Below are 12140 nucleotides of genomic sequence, written 5' to 3'. Positions count from 1 at the left end.
GCCACACTGGGTGGAGCTTGAGCACAGGAGACCTCAAAGCCCGCCTCCATCGTAACATACTTCCTCTAACAAGGCCACGCCTACTCCAACAAGGCCACACCTCCTAATAGTGCCGCTCCGTCTAGGCAGTGAATTCAAACACTTGAATCTATAGGGGCCATTCCTATACAAACTATCACATGTATCAAGTTGACAATACTAGCTGTCACAGATTCAAAGAATTTCCATTAAAAATAAAATAAGTATGAGTGTCCACTCTTCCGTACAGTTCTTGAAGTCAGAGTCTGAGCAATAACATGAGAGAAAGAAACTAAATAGACACGAATAGTAAAAGCTGTAAAAACCATCATGTTTGCAGGCGATATGATTCTGTGTATGCAAGACCCTAAGGACTCCACCGGAAAACTCTCAGAACAGATAAACACATTCAGCAAAATGTCAGCGTATGAAATCAACATGCAAGAGTCAATCCCAATAGCAGGTAGTATGCTTCTATACAACACCAAACATGCTGAGAAAGAAATCAGTCAAGCAACCCCATTCACAAGAACTTCAAAAATAACCGGGAATAAAAATAACTGAAAGGCCATGCATGAGGGAGCACGCTTTTAATCCCAGCTCTCCAGAGGATCTCCATGGGTTCAAAGCCAGCCTGTTCTACATAGTGAGTTCCAGGTCAGCCGGATCTACATAGTGAGACCCTTTCCCAGGCAAACAAAATCAAAGAAGTATTAACAAAGAAACATTTTAAATGCTGAATATGACACTGGAATATGGGAGCATCTGTGCTCATGGATGGACAGATTGATATAGGGAAAATAGCTACATTGCCTAAAGCGATCTAGAGACTCGGTGTGATCCCCATCTAAAGTCCACTGTCATCCTATATGATGCCATTCTTCATAGAGATAGAAAATACAATCTAAAATCCATAGGGTAACACAAAACAACCCAGAGGGCCAAGGCAATCCTGGTCAAAAGAACATAACTGTAAGTATCACTGTGTCTGGTACCAGGTTATACCACAGTCACAGGAAGAGAAACAGACATACTGATCAGCAAAAGAGAGCAGTGTGCCCAGAATTAAACAACTCAGCTACAGTCACCTGAGTTTTTTTCCTTTCAAAGACATGAAGACTACATTTGGAAGGAAAGACGGCCTCTTCAAGGAATGATTCTGCAAAAGCTGGACACATACACACATACACACACACACACACACACACACACCACCCCGCACTCGTGCATTATAGAAGAATAAGACTAGGTCTCTATTTATCACTATTTACATAAATCCACAAGGCATGGAACAGAGGCATTCATCTAAGACCGGAAACACTGAAACACTGTTAGAAAGGTGGAGGAAACACCCCAAAATGTGAACGCAGGCAAGGACTTCCTGAAGAGGATTGCAGTGGCTCAGGATATATTGCTATGAGCTGAAAAATAGGATTCCACAAAATGAAAGGCTTTTACACAGCAGTTTAACAGTTAATTGGATTATGAGTCAGCCTAGGGGCAGGAGAGAGATACCTCAGAGGACAAAGGTGCTTGCTTCAGAAGCCTGGAGACCTGGGCTGGAAGAAGAAACCAACACCACAAAGTTGTTTTCCAGTCAGTACCTACACCCCGTGGCACACACACACACATACACACACACACAAACACACACACACAAAGAGAAGCATAAGGAGATGCCTAAAGAATAGGAAGAAAGGTCCTTGCTAGCTATACATCTGATAGGTGATTAATATCTGGAATACATAATAGACTTTTAAAAACCTAAATACCAAAAGAAAAAAAACTTCAATAAATAAAAGATCCAATGAGTGAACGGACAGTTCTCCAAACATAAAGTACAGATGACGAACGAACATATGGGGAAAATGTTCAGCATCCTTAATCATCAGAGAAATGCAAATTAATGAGAGTCAGAAGAGCCACCTCTAAAACAACAAATGACAACAAATGCTGATGAGGGTGGAGAGGAGGAAGAACCCCTATATGCTGCTGCTGTAGATCTGGGGTTCAGTGTGGACACTCTTCAAAGGCCAGAAATAGAATTGCTATATGATCCAGCTTCCTAGAAGTACATGACTGCTCCCCTCTGTAGATGATGGGCCACCAGGACCCAGTGTGCCCTTCAAAGGGATAAACATGTTGACCTCCATCTAGGCCCTGCCTACTATAGATCCCACCGCCACCTCCCAAGAGCATCATGAGCTGGGGACCCCATTTTCAGTACATGACACTTCAAATGGAAACTGTACACTCGCTTATCCTGATTGACACCTTTCCAGAGTCTGCGATCATCAACCCCATTTCCTGAAGACCATAAAGGGTTAGTGTGGGTCTCTTGGCTCTGTAGGTAAAGAGAGTTGGTGTTTGCGGCAAGCTAGGTGACCTGCGATCTCTAGAACCCATGGACCCCACGTAAAGGTGGAAGGAGAGAAGTGACTCCAAGAAAGTGTCCTCTCACTGCCTTACCTGCACCGTGGCACGCATGTCACACACACACACATCATACACACATCATACAAACATACACAACAATAATAGTGTTTTAAACCCAAGAGTTGTTTAACTCTACTGGGTAAAAACTGAAAGAAGGAAAGAAGGAAGGAAGGAAGGAAGGAAGGAAGGAAGGAAGGAAGGAAGGAAGGAAGGAAGGAAGGAAGGAAGAAAGGAAGGAAGGACACTCCCTCTCCTCTAGTCCGTGTCCCACAAACCACAAAGCCTGTCACCCCATGGTCCTCCACAGCACCTGTCCCAAACCATCCAGGCCCCAAGGCTAAAGCACAGCACTGCTATTCCAACCTGCCCATTCCAAGGAGACCTGTGAAGGAGTTATACTTTCTGGATTCAATTCCATAATGCTATTCCACATGGCCCCCCAGAGGAACCAACCAGTCAGCCATAGGAATCCCTGCCCCACACTGAAGAGGTTCTTAGTCTGCTGAGAAGCTAGCCCAGGGAGAGAGACTTTCTAAAATACAGAGTAGAGAGCTTCTGGATTTCCACAAGCTTCTGAGGACTAAACCAGTCGACACCAGTTAGCACCGGAGGACGAAATCCCTGCCTAAGACACAGCTGTCCTGGCCCTCTCCTCTGTCCAGTCACCTTGGAGACCAGGCCTGCTGGTCCTCCTTCTGTATTCACACGGTTTCCTCTCTGCATCTTACACCTATTTCTTTGCCCATGCCAGTTCTGCAGGCAGCCCTCCATGGGCTTGAATCATTGATTTGTCTCAAAAAAAATGTTATATTAATGTCATTCTGTACTAATGAGTCTACCCCACTTGGTCCCAGCTGGAACAGCTAATGTCTGCTGATTAATTAGTGTGGAGTTCTCAGGGAGGCAAGAGGGGGGAAGGGGGAGAGAGATGCAGACAGAAAGGAAGAAAATCCCATTTGTAGACTCAAATAGGTTTCCTCTGTTCACTCACCCCCTAGCCCACGGAGCCTGAGGCTGGTTATGGAGCAAACACTTGAAAAAAGTCACTCCCCTTCAGTCACTTACCGTCCAGGAGAAATGAGACACTTAGCTGATGCTCCAAAGGATAAAGATGGGCCAGAGGAGAGCACAGGACAGAAACTAATAAATCTAGGTCCCAGCTCTTCCCAATTTTGCCCAAGGCAAATCTCTGGTCTCCCTAGGCCTCTTTTCCCCTAACCTATAAAGCAAGAACAGGCCAGGGTGTGATAGCACACACCTGAATTCCAGCACTCTGGTGGCTGAGGCAGGAGGATCATGAGTTTGAGGCCAGGCTGAGCTACATAGTGAAACCTTGTCTAAAACAATTAATAAATTAAAATCTTTTTTTAAAGGAACAGAATTGTACCACAGCACGAAAAGTTAAAGAGCCTTGGGAATCAGTTTGCCGTCCAATCCCAGACCTTCCATTGTTCTGAGTTATGGGACATCGTTTGCAACACACACACACACACACAAGTTGTAGAGGAGCTGTTATGAAGTAGAGTAGCTTCAGCTTAAGGCTTAGCTAAGTTGCCAGTATGATGAGTACATGGGAAATACTGTCATGTTACTGCATCCAGAAATGACCAACTGATTAAGCAAAGCACATGACTCAGTTTACCCAGGTCCCTAAAAGGATGCAAAACAAACAGTGCAGACCAGGAAATGGTCCTATTGAAATGTCTTCTATACTGCCCCTGTCCAAGGCTCACAGAGGGGGCTTGCTTGGTCTCAGGTCACACAGCCGAGTTGGGAGCTGAACACAGGGTATGCCTGCTCCAAAACACCGGCCCTTCCAACGCTGCTGCAATTCCCACACATCAAATGTTTAAATTCGATTTAGCTGCAACCATGAGCCTGCAGGCATCCCGCCCCAGTTCTGTTGCTTTGGAAGCTCCTGGGCCATCACTAATCACTCCTGACGCCTGTCCTAATCCCCTTCCTGCTGACATGCAGAGCGAAGGGACAAACTGAAGGGTCAGCACACAGGAACACCATGGCCCATGTGAGCAGCAGTTAGCTCATTCCAGAGCGTGGGTAGCTTAGCTTCATATCTCACACACACTCATTCATCAGGCAGTCGACGGGTCTAAAGCTCTGTGTTCTGGGCTTCCAGCAGGACGTGTGTGTGTGTGTGTGTGTGTGTGTGTGTGTGTGTGTGTGTGGTGTGTGTCACTCCTACTTCCTGTCCCTGGGGCACGGCAGACAACAAGCAAACACGCAGATTCGCAGAACTGTTAGAAAGGTTAACGAGTGGGAGGGGGGCACTGGGCGATGAGGCTCCTTTGTCTGTGGCATGAGAAAGGCTCTCCAGTCAGGTGATGGTGGAGGGTAAGATACAAGCAAGTAAGGAGAGTCACTATGATGTTCCAGATAAGGAATTCTAGACAAGAGAGCGGGGAGTTTGAAGGCCCAAGCTCATCTGTGTGGGCCTTTATAACGTAACGCCATCAATGGGTGGCTTGTTGACTTAGTCCATTTTAAGTTACTATAACAAAATGCTACAGGGTGGGTCATTTATTTTAAAAACAGTACCACCTCCATCGTATAGGAAGACGTGAGGACGAGAGAGTATAGGAGGGAGGATGGAGAGAGAACACGAAATTCTTTCTTTCTTTCTTTCTTTCTTTCTTTCTTTCTTTCTTTCTTTCTTTCTTTCTTTCTTCCCATATATTACAGCAAACACCTTTATTACAGGAGCTATGAAGGATGGCTTATTTGCCTTTCAGGGCTTTGGTCTTCCACAGATATATTCAGCTCCTTGCCTTCGAGCGCACAGCCGTCCGCTCTGCCTCACTGGCCTGGTCTTGAGGCAGTGCAGGCCTGAGCTTGCCCTGCTGGGACTGCTCCTCCAGAAGACGGCTGGTTTGGGCATTCTTTTTCCTTTCGTCGTACTTCTGCTGAATTTTCTTTGATGATCGTTTTTTGTTTAAAATCTCTTCCTCCTCAGGAGTCAGCTTGGCCCCCTTCTTGCGGCCCAGGGGTAGTAGTAGGACCCGCACCACTGCCTGTCTGGAGTGCCGTCAATATGCACAACGCTGTTCTTCACCCGGGCCTTGGTGCGGACAAGCTTGGTAGACAACATCAATGATCCTTGTTTTTCTAGTACAACACTCCAGGAAAAGTTCCCCACATCCAATCTCAGGGCACGGTGCTTCTTATCGCCGCTGCGAACCCGGACTGAGTGTATGCGGCGAGGGCGTCTTGGTGTTGGCAGCAGGCCGTCCGTCGCAGCTCATCCTTCCGTTTCTTGTGGTAGGGTTTTCTCTTACCCCGGTCTTGCGGCGCTTGGGCCAGTTGTCCCGAGAGATGCCCATCACTCGGTGCTGACTGGAAAGAGCACAAAATTCATTCTTGTATCAGGTTCCCACTCCTGAAGCAGCAATTAAAATATTCAGAGCCCTTCTAACTGGCCCCTCTCAGATGTCCCATCTCTGCTGCCCTGGGGGCCAAGGGGGAATGAGTGTCAGGTACAAACCCCGGAAGGTGCATTCAAACATAGCACCTAAGATAGACGTGGCCTGGCATGGTGACCCACGCCTGTAATCCCAGCACTTGGGAGGCAGAGGCAGGCGGATTTCTGAGTTCGAGGCCAGCCTGGTCTACAGAGTGAGTTCCAGGACAGCCAGGACTACACAGAGAAAAACAAACAAACAAACAAAAACAAAAAACAAAGACAGATGTGTACAGTTGACACTACCTCTGCTCCTTATAACCTATTACCTCCCAAGGCCCCGCCCCCTAACACTGTCACCTTGGAGACTAGTCCTCAGCCCGAAGAGGGTGGAGATGCTGAAAACCTCAGCATGGGCAGACTCGAAGCTGGAGCATTTCCAGGTTATTCAAGAAACAGCAAAGGGAACTGGAGAGGTGGCGCTCGGTGGTCAAGAGTCATGGCTGCTCTTCCGGAGGACCCTTGTTTGACTCCCAGCACCCGACGAGGTAGCTCATGGCTGGCTGTAACTCCAGCTCCGTGAGATCCAATGCTTTCTTCTGCCGCCCTGGACAGGCAATGCACACAAATGGTGCGCAGACGTACATGCAGGCAAAATACCCACATATATGAAATAAAAATAAATCCTTTTAAACATTTTTATAAAGAAATAGCAAGGGCTGGTGAGATGGCTCAGCGGTCAAGAGCACTGACTGCTCTTCCGAAGGTCCTGAGTTCAAATCCCAGCAACCACATGGTGGCTCACAACCATCCGTAATGAGATCCAATGCCCTCTTCTGATGTGTCTGAAGACAGCTACAGCGTACTTACATATAATAATAAATAAATCTTTAAACAAAAAAAAAAAGAAAAAGCAAACAGCCAATGGACGGAGGTAAGGGATGGGGAGGGGGTGTGGCTGGAAGAGCAGATGAAGCAGAGCCTTGCAGAATTCATATCAGTCACCTGGGCGCATCTGGTTTATCATCGTCCTGCTCCTATTATTTACACTTCCTTACCCAACCATTTCCTGTCTCTGGCTAGAAAAACCCCCACCTCACTGGTGGAGTACTCAAAGCCTTTCGAAAAGCTTCGCTCAGGCGAACCCTAAGCAGATTTCTGCTGCCTAGGCTCCCTGGGGGGTGCTGGGGAGAGAGCCGGGTGCAAAGCCCCCCCCCCCCGCCCCCGTCCTCGACAGTCTATTATCTCACCAGACAAACAGGAACCACCCAAGTGTGGAAAATAAGAGCGGAGGCAGCAGAGATGTCTCGGCGCTTACGAGCACGTTTGATTCCCAATACCCACACGGCAGCTCACAAGACTGTTAACTCCAGTTTCAGGGGATCCAACCATATCGTGCGGCCTCCTTGGGCGCCAGGTATGTATACGGTATACAAACACACACCAGGGCAAAACACTCATGCACGTAAAATAAAAATAAATACATTAAGAAAACATGGTCACCCCTCACATCTCTAGGTTTCCCTGTTCAGAAACTATGTTGAGCAGGTAAAGATTCGGTCGTGTTTGGTGTTGTTCTCTGAGCTGGTTGATACGTCAAACTTTTACACAGCATTTAGCCTGGGCTAGACCCTGTAAGTCATCTAGAGACGATTCCAAGCATCGAGAGCCCGGGAGGACTGTGGCTCGGGAGTAGAGCCTTTGCCTCAAGCCTTGGATTTGATCCCTGGCCTCACAAAATAGAGTATGGAAGGAGCCTGGGCATCATCCCTTGGTACTGGCAGGGAGTCCAGAAACAACCCTATGTGACCATTATTATTATCGTGTGATAATATCTGAGGTTGCAACAGTGGTTGAGAGTAGTCCCAACTGCTCTAGAGTAGAAGTGTGTTCATAAAAACCCTGATGAGTATGGGAGCTGAATCCCAAGAAAGATCCTGGAGGGAGGGCAGTGAGCCGCCTTAGCAGACAGCGTGGGAGACCACTGCAAGAAGAGAAAGACGTACAGCTCACTTTACCATATAAGCCCCATCCACACTCGGGACCTGATACCCAGGCCTTTGCAAGGCTTGCCTGCCAGGGTAGCATCTCCTGGCTTCTCCCTGGACTGTCCTACCCCAGCCTGCTCCCAGGTGGGGCTCTATGCAGAGCCAGAAAGGGCACTTAGCAAACAGGCAGCAGCCTGCTTGGCTGCACACTAAGTAAACAGGACTCTGCCCTGCACCTGCAGCCCGCAGCTGCACAGGGATAAATATTTGCCTACAGATCTGTCTTGCCTAATGAGTGTTTGAGTATCTGCCAGACAGGCCTGGCTCAAGGGAGCTGGCAGGAAGGGGGCCAGTCCTGGGGGGACCCAGGGCCTCACTGTCTAGTCCCCTGAGTTCAGGATCCAGACCTAGGAGAACCACAGCCGGGTCCGTGGGTAGAGTACCTTCCCCCCTACCCCCAGGGCTTTGCAAATTCTTCAGTGGGACTCAGGCAGCCTCATGCCAGCCCATGTACAAAGAATGACCCTGAGAAAGACAGAGAGGTAACCCCAGTTACCTCTAGCCTTCCTTATCCATCCTTTTTCCTCCTCCTAAAAGCAATAAGTATACAAAAGGAATAAATTAACTCCATATCAGTTGGTTACGGATAACTGGCACATCCCCTTTGAGTCTTTAAATGTTTTCACTTCATGTATTATTATTATTTCAAATGAATATGGAAGATAATAATTTATAAAAATTAAATTGTAAAGATGTTTTTATTTTAATTATTTAATGGAGGGGGTGTGGTTCATGACTGAGTACAGGCACCTGCAGAATCCAAAGAGGCCATCAGATCCTCTGGAACTGACTTCACAGGCAGAGGAACTTGTGTGCCGGAGCAGCCCTTGCTCTTAGCCAGTGAGCCATCTCTCCGTCCAGGAAGCAAATTAATTAGTCAGAAATTAAAGTCCCCTGGCTCCCTAGCCCTACTTCCCAACCTCATCTTAACTTTGGGAAGATTTTATTTTCGTCTCCACATTAATAGCATTGGATACCCTCAACACCTTCTCGTCCCTATACATCCTGAGTGACCTCATTCTTTTAGCAACTGGAATTGATTCTTGGTTTGGATGTCCCGGGATTGATGAAAACAGTTCCCTTTCACTGGGTAACTGTGACCAGTATTTTTGCAATTACAAATCCTTTCCTACCCTTCTGCATCTTAGCTCATCTTTGCAGAGTCATCGACGTTTATTTGTAGAGTAAGTTGGAAGCAGGAAGGCTTACATGTCTTCTCCAGTTGAATGGTCACTACCAAGTTATGCTCTGAAACGTAAGGCCACATCACTCTTCCATTTCCGGCAGCCCGTGAACGTTTCCCCACTCCCAGATAACCTTTATTACACTCATCGAGGACAGCATCTGTTTTCCTGGTCGTCATAGTGACGTTAAATATCTGTTAGTGCGTTGTCTGTACATCTATTTCTGAGAGCCTGTTCATCACACTTGGCACGTTTTTTTGTGGAAATATCTCTTTCCTTTTCAGCAATGCTTCAGTAGCAACTCAGCTTTTGGTGACTGCTGGGTTCAGGACTCCATGAGCACCTGGACTCTGGCAGGGTTAAAGGCAGCATAGAGCTACTGTGTGGCCAGTCCTGAGGGAGTCATGGCCTCGAATCTCCCAAGACTGGAAGTGCTTGGCCACAAGCTAGCCTTCTTAGTATCCCCAGAAAACAATGCCAAACAAAAGTCCGTGACTCCTATCCTTTGATGAGAAAGTGACAGCGGTATGTATGAGTCAGGTTCAAGGATTGAAAATGTCAATCAAAACAACAACAAAACAAAAGGAAAAAAAGAAACACGCTGGTTCTGGCTTTGGGCACGGCTGGATCCAGGTACTCGAACACTGACTCCGCCCCTCTGCCTGCTGGCGGCTTCCACTCTGCTTCCCACTCCTGGTCCATTTCTAACCTAGATGAGCTGGAAGAGCCCCTGAAACTGATGAGGCATGTTGATTCAACAGCCCAGGAGTTACAGCGAAGATGCTGGGATTGGCTGGGCTTTGATCGTTCTGGGTCACATGACCACCCGGAGCTGGGAGCTAGGTAACAAATTGTACAAAATAGGCAGGTGTGGAGCAGAGAGATGAATCTTGCATGAAACACATGTGCCTAGAAGGCTGATGGGAATATTCAATGGCCCCTACCAATAGGAAGGGCCCAGCTATAGATATCAGAGTCGGAGTCTAGCTTTGCTGCCATTCAGAAGCCCCAGGCAAATCACCTCTCTTGGGACCCAAAGTTCCCCCTTCTGTAAAATCCAACTTAAAGTCAGTAGCTGTTCTGGAACCTTCTAGAAGCAGAAGAAGGCTTTAGATTTCGATAAATAATGGAAGGAACCCAATACAAAACAAACAAAAACTCTGTTCTATTAAAAAATTTTATCATATTTGCTTAATCTAGTATTAGCCAGGAATAATTATAGCATGCTGTAATGCACACATCAACAACTCGGCATCTTAACCAAGACTGGCTTCTTGCTTCTCGCTGGTCAGTACAGATCAGAGAACTGTTCTTAGGAGCTCTCCTCCAGATCCCCAGTCAGTCACCCTCAACATCATTTTCATTCAACCATAGTAAAGGCCTATCCTCTATGGAAGGAAAGAAAGAACATCTGTCATTGCCCACACCCCAGTTGGACCTCAGCCTCTCTCACATGCCTCAGTTCACACGCCAGGGACCCTGGTAAATATAACCACCTGATGAAAAAAAAAAAAAAAAACCACCCTGGTTTTGGTAGCTCAGCCATAAAGTCGGAGTCTTGGTTTCGGTTGTATTGCTATGAAGAGAGACACCATGACTAAGATAACTCTTATAATAAGAAAACATTTAACTGGGGTTGGCTTACAGTTTCAGAGGTTCAGTCCACTGTCATCATGGCGGAGAGCAGGGCAGAGTTGGTACTGGAAGAGGAGAGAGTTCTATATCTTGATCGAAAGGCAGTCAGAAGGAGATCCTCTTCTGCCCTGGGTGGAGCCTGAAGATAAGAGGAGACCTCCAAAGAAGGGGAAAGACCTCCATAGCCCACCTCAACAGTGGAACACTTCCTCCAAGGCCACACCTCCCAATAGTGTCACTTCCCATCAGCCAAGCACATTACAGCCACCACAGTTGGCAACATGGACTTCTTATAGGTCGTGTCAGTCAGCTTCCCACCATGGGGACAGAGTCCCCCTGGCAATAAACTGTTAGGAAGGAAAGCTTTGAAGGCTTCGGCCCAACTCACTTAGCCCTGTTGCTTTACGCTCATGGTGGGGACACACAGAAAGGGGGTCAGGTTATCTCATAGGATCCATTCATCAGAGAGAGAGAGAGAGAGAGAGGAGAGAGAGGGGGGGGGCAGACCAGAATCCCCATATCTCAAGAGCACATGTCAGTGACCTACATTTCCTTTCAGCAGGAGTCATCTCCCAAAGAACCTACCACTTCCTAGTGGCGCCAACGACGGGAAGCCAAGCCTTATGTGTAGGAGGACTGGGAAAACACTTAAGATCCAAACCATAACATGAGTCAATTACAGGGTGCAAGGAGAATTGGGTGATGGGTAAAAAGAAGAAGAACTCAGCCATGGGTGGCACATGTGTCATAGCTCGTCACACCACGGCCAGTCCAGAGCCGATGTTTTTAGGCTGCAAAACTTTCAAGTGTGTTTAGGATGCAAACATTTTTAAAACTTCCAGTCTGCCAAAGAATAGGAATTAGGAATGCTAAGAGTATTCAAAAGCTAGATTTGCTTGCAATTTCAGGATTCTCTTTAATTATGCAGATCTAGCAGGAGAAACTTTAGTGTGAAGAAACTGTGCTGTTTGTCACCAAGATGTCCAGCACCAGCACACAACATGTCCGATGGCTCTTGCTACATTCCCTGTTGTCACTATCCTATAACAAACTATTTGACATAACTATGATGAACCTGGTGGTGGTGGTGAACGTCTTTAATCCCAGCACACAGGGGGCAGAGGCAGGTAGATCTCTGTGAAATTGAAGCTAGCCTGGTCTACAGATCTAGAACAGTAGAACAGTCAGAGCTACACACACACACACACACAAACCTATCTCAAAAAAATACAAAAACATTTTTTTTAATTAACTGAGATGCTTAAGAGCTTATTTGAAGATTCCAGCAGAACAGCACAGCCACTAGAATACCCTTGACAGACAAGCAGTCCTCCTCTGTTCAGGAAAGGTTTTCCTTTTTGACTGAGCACTGGCCTTTGGGAGGAGCAAACATGAGAGAAGAGT

General features: G+C 47.0%; 1 pseudogene; it reads right to left on the bottom strand.

Annotated features, from left to right (window-relative positions):
* Positions 1-5018: 5018 nt before the first annotated feature.
* LOC127664795 (40S ribosomal protein S8-like) lies at positions 5019-5800 on the bottom strand (annotated as a pseudogene).
* Positions 5801-12140: the final 6340 nt, after the last annotated feature.

This window comes from Apodemus sylvaticus, chromosome 14, assembly GCF_947179515.1.
Source record: "Apodemus sylvaticus chromosome 14, mApoSyl1.1, whole genome shotgun sequence".
Classification (NCBI taxonomy): Eukaryota; Metazoa; Chordata; class Mammalia; order Rodentia; family Muridae; genus Apodemus; species Apodemus sylvaticus.
Note: the sequence above shows the minus strand (reverse complement) of the source record. Positions and strands in the feature narration are given on the sequence as shown.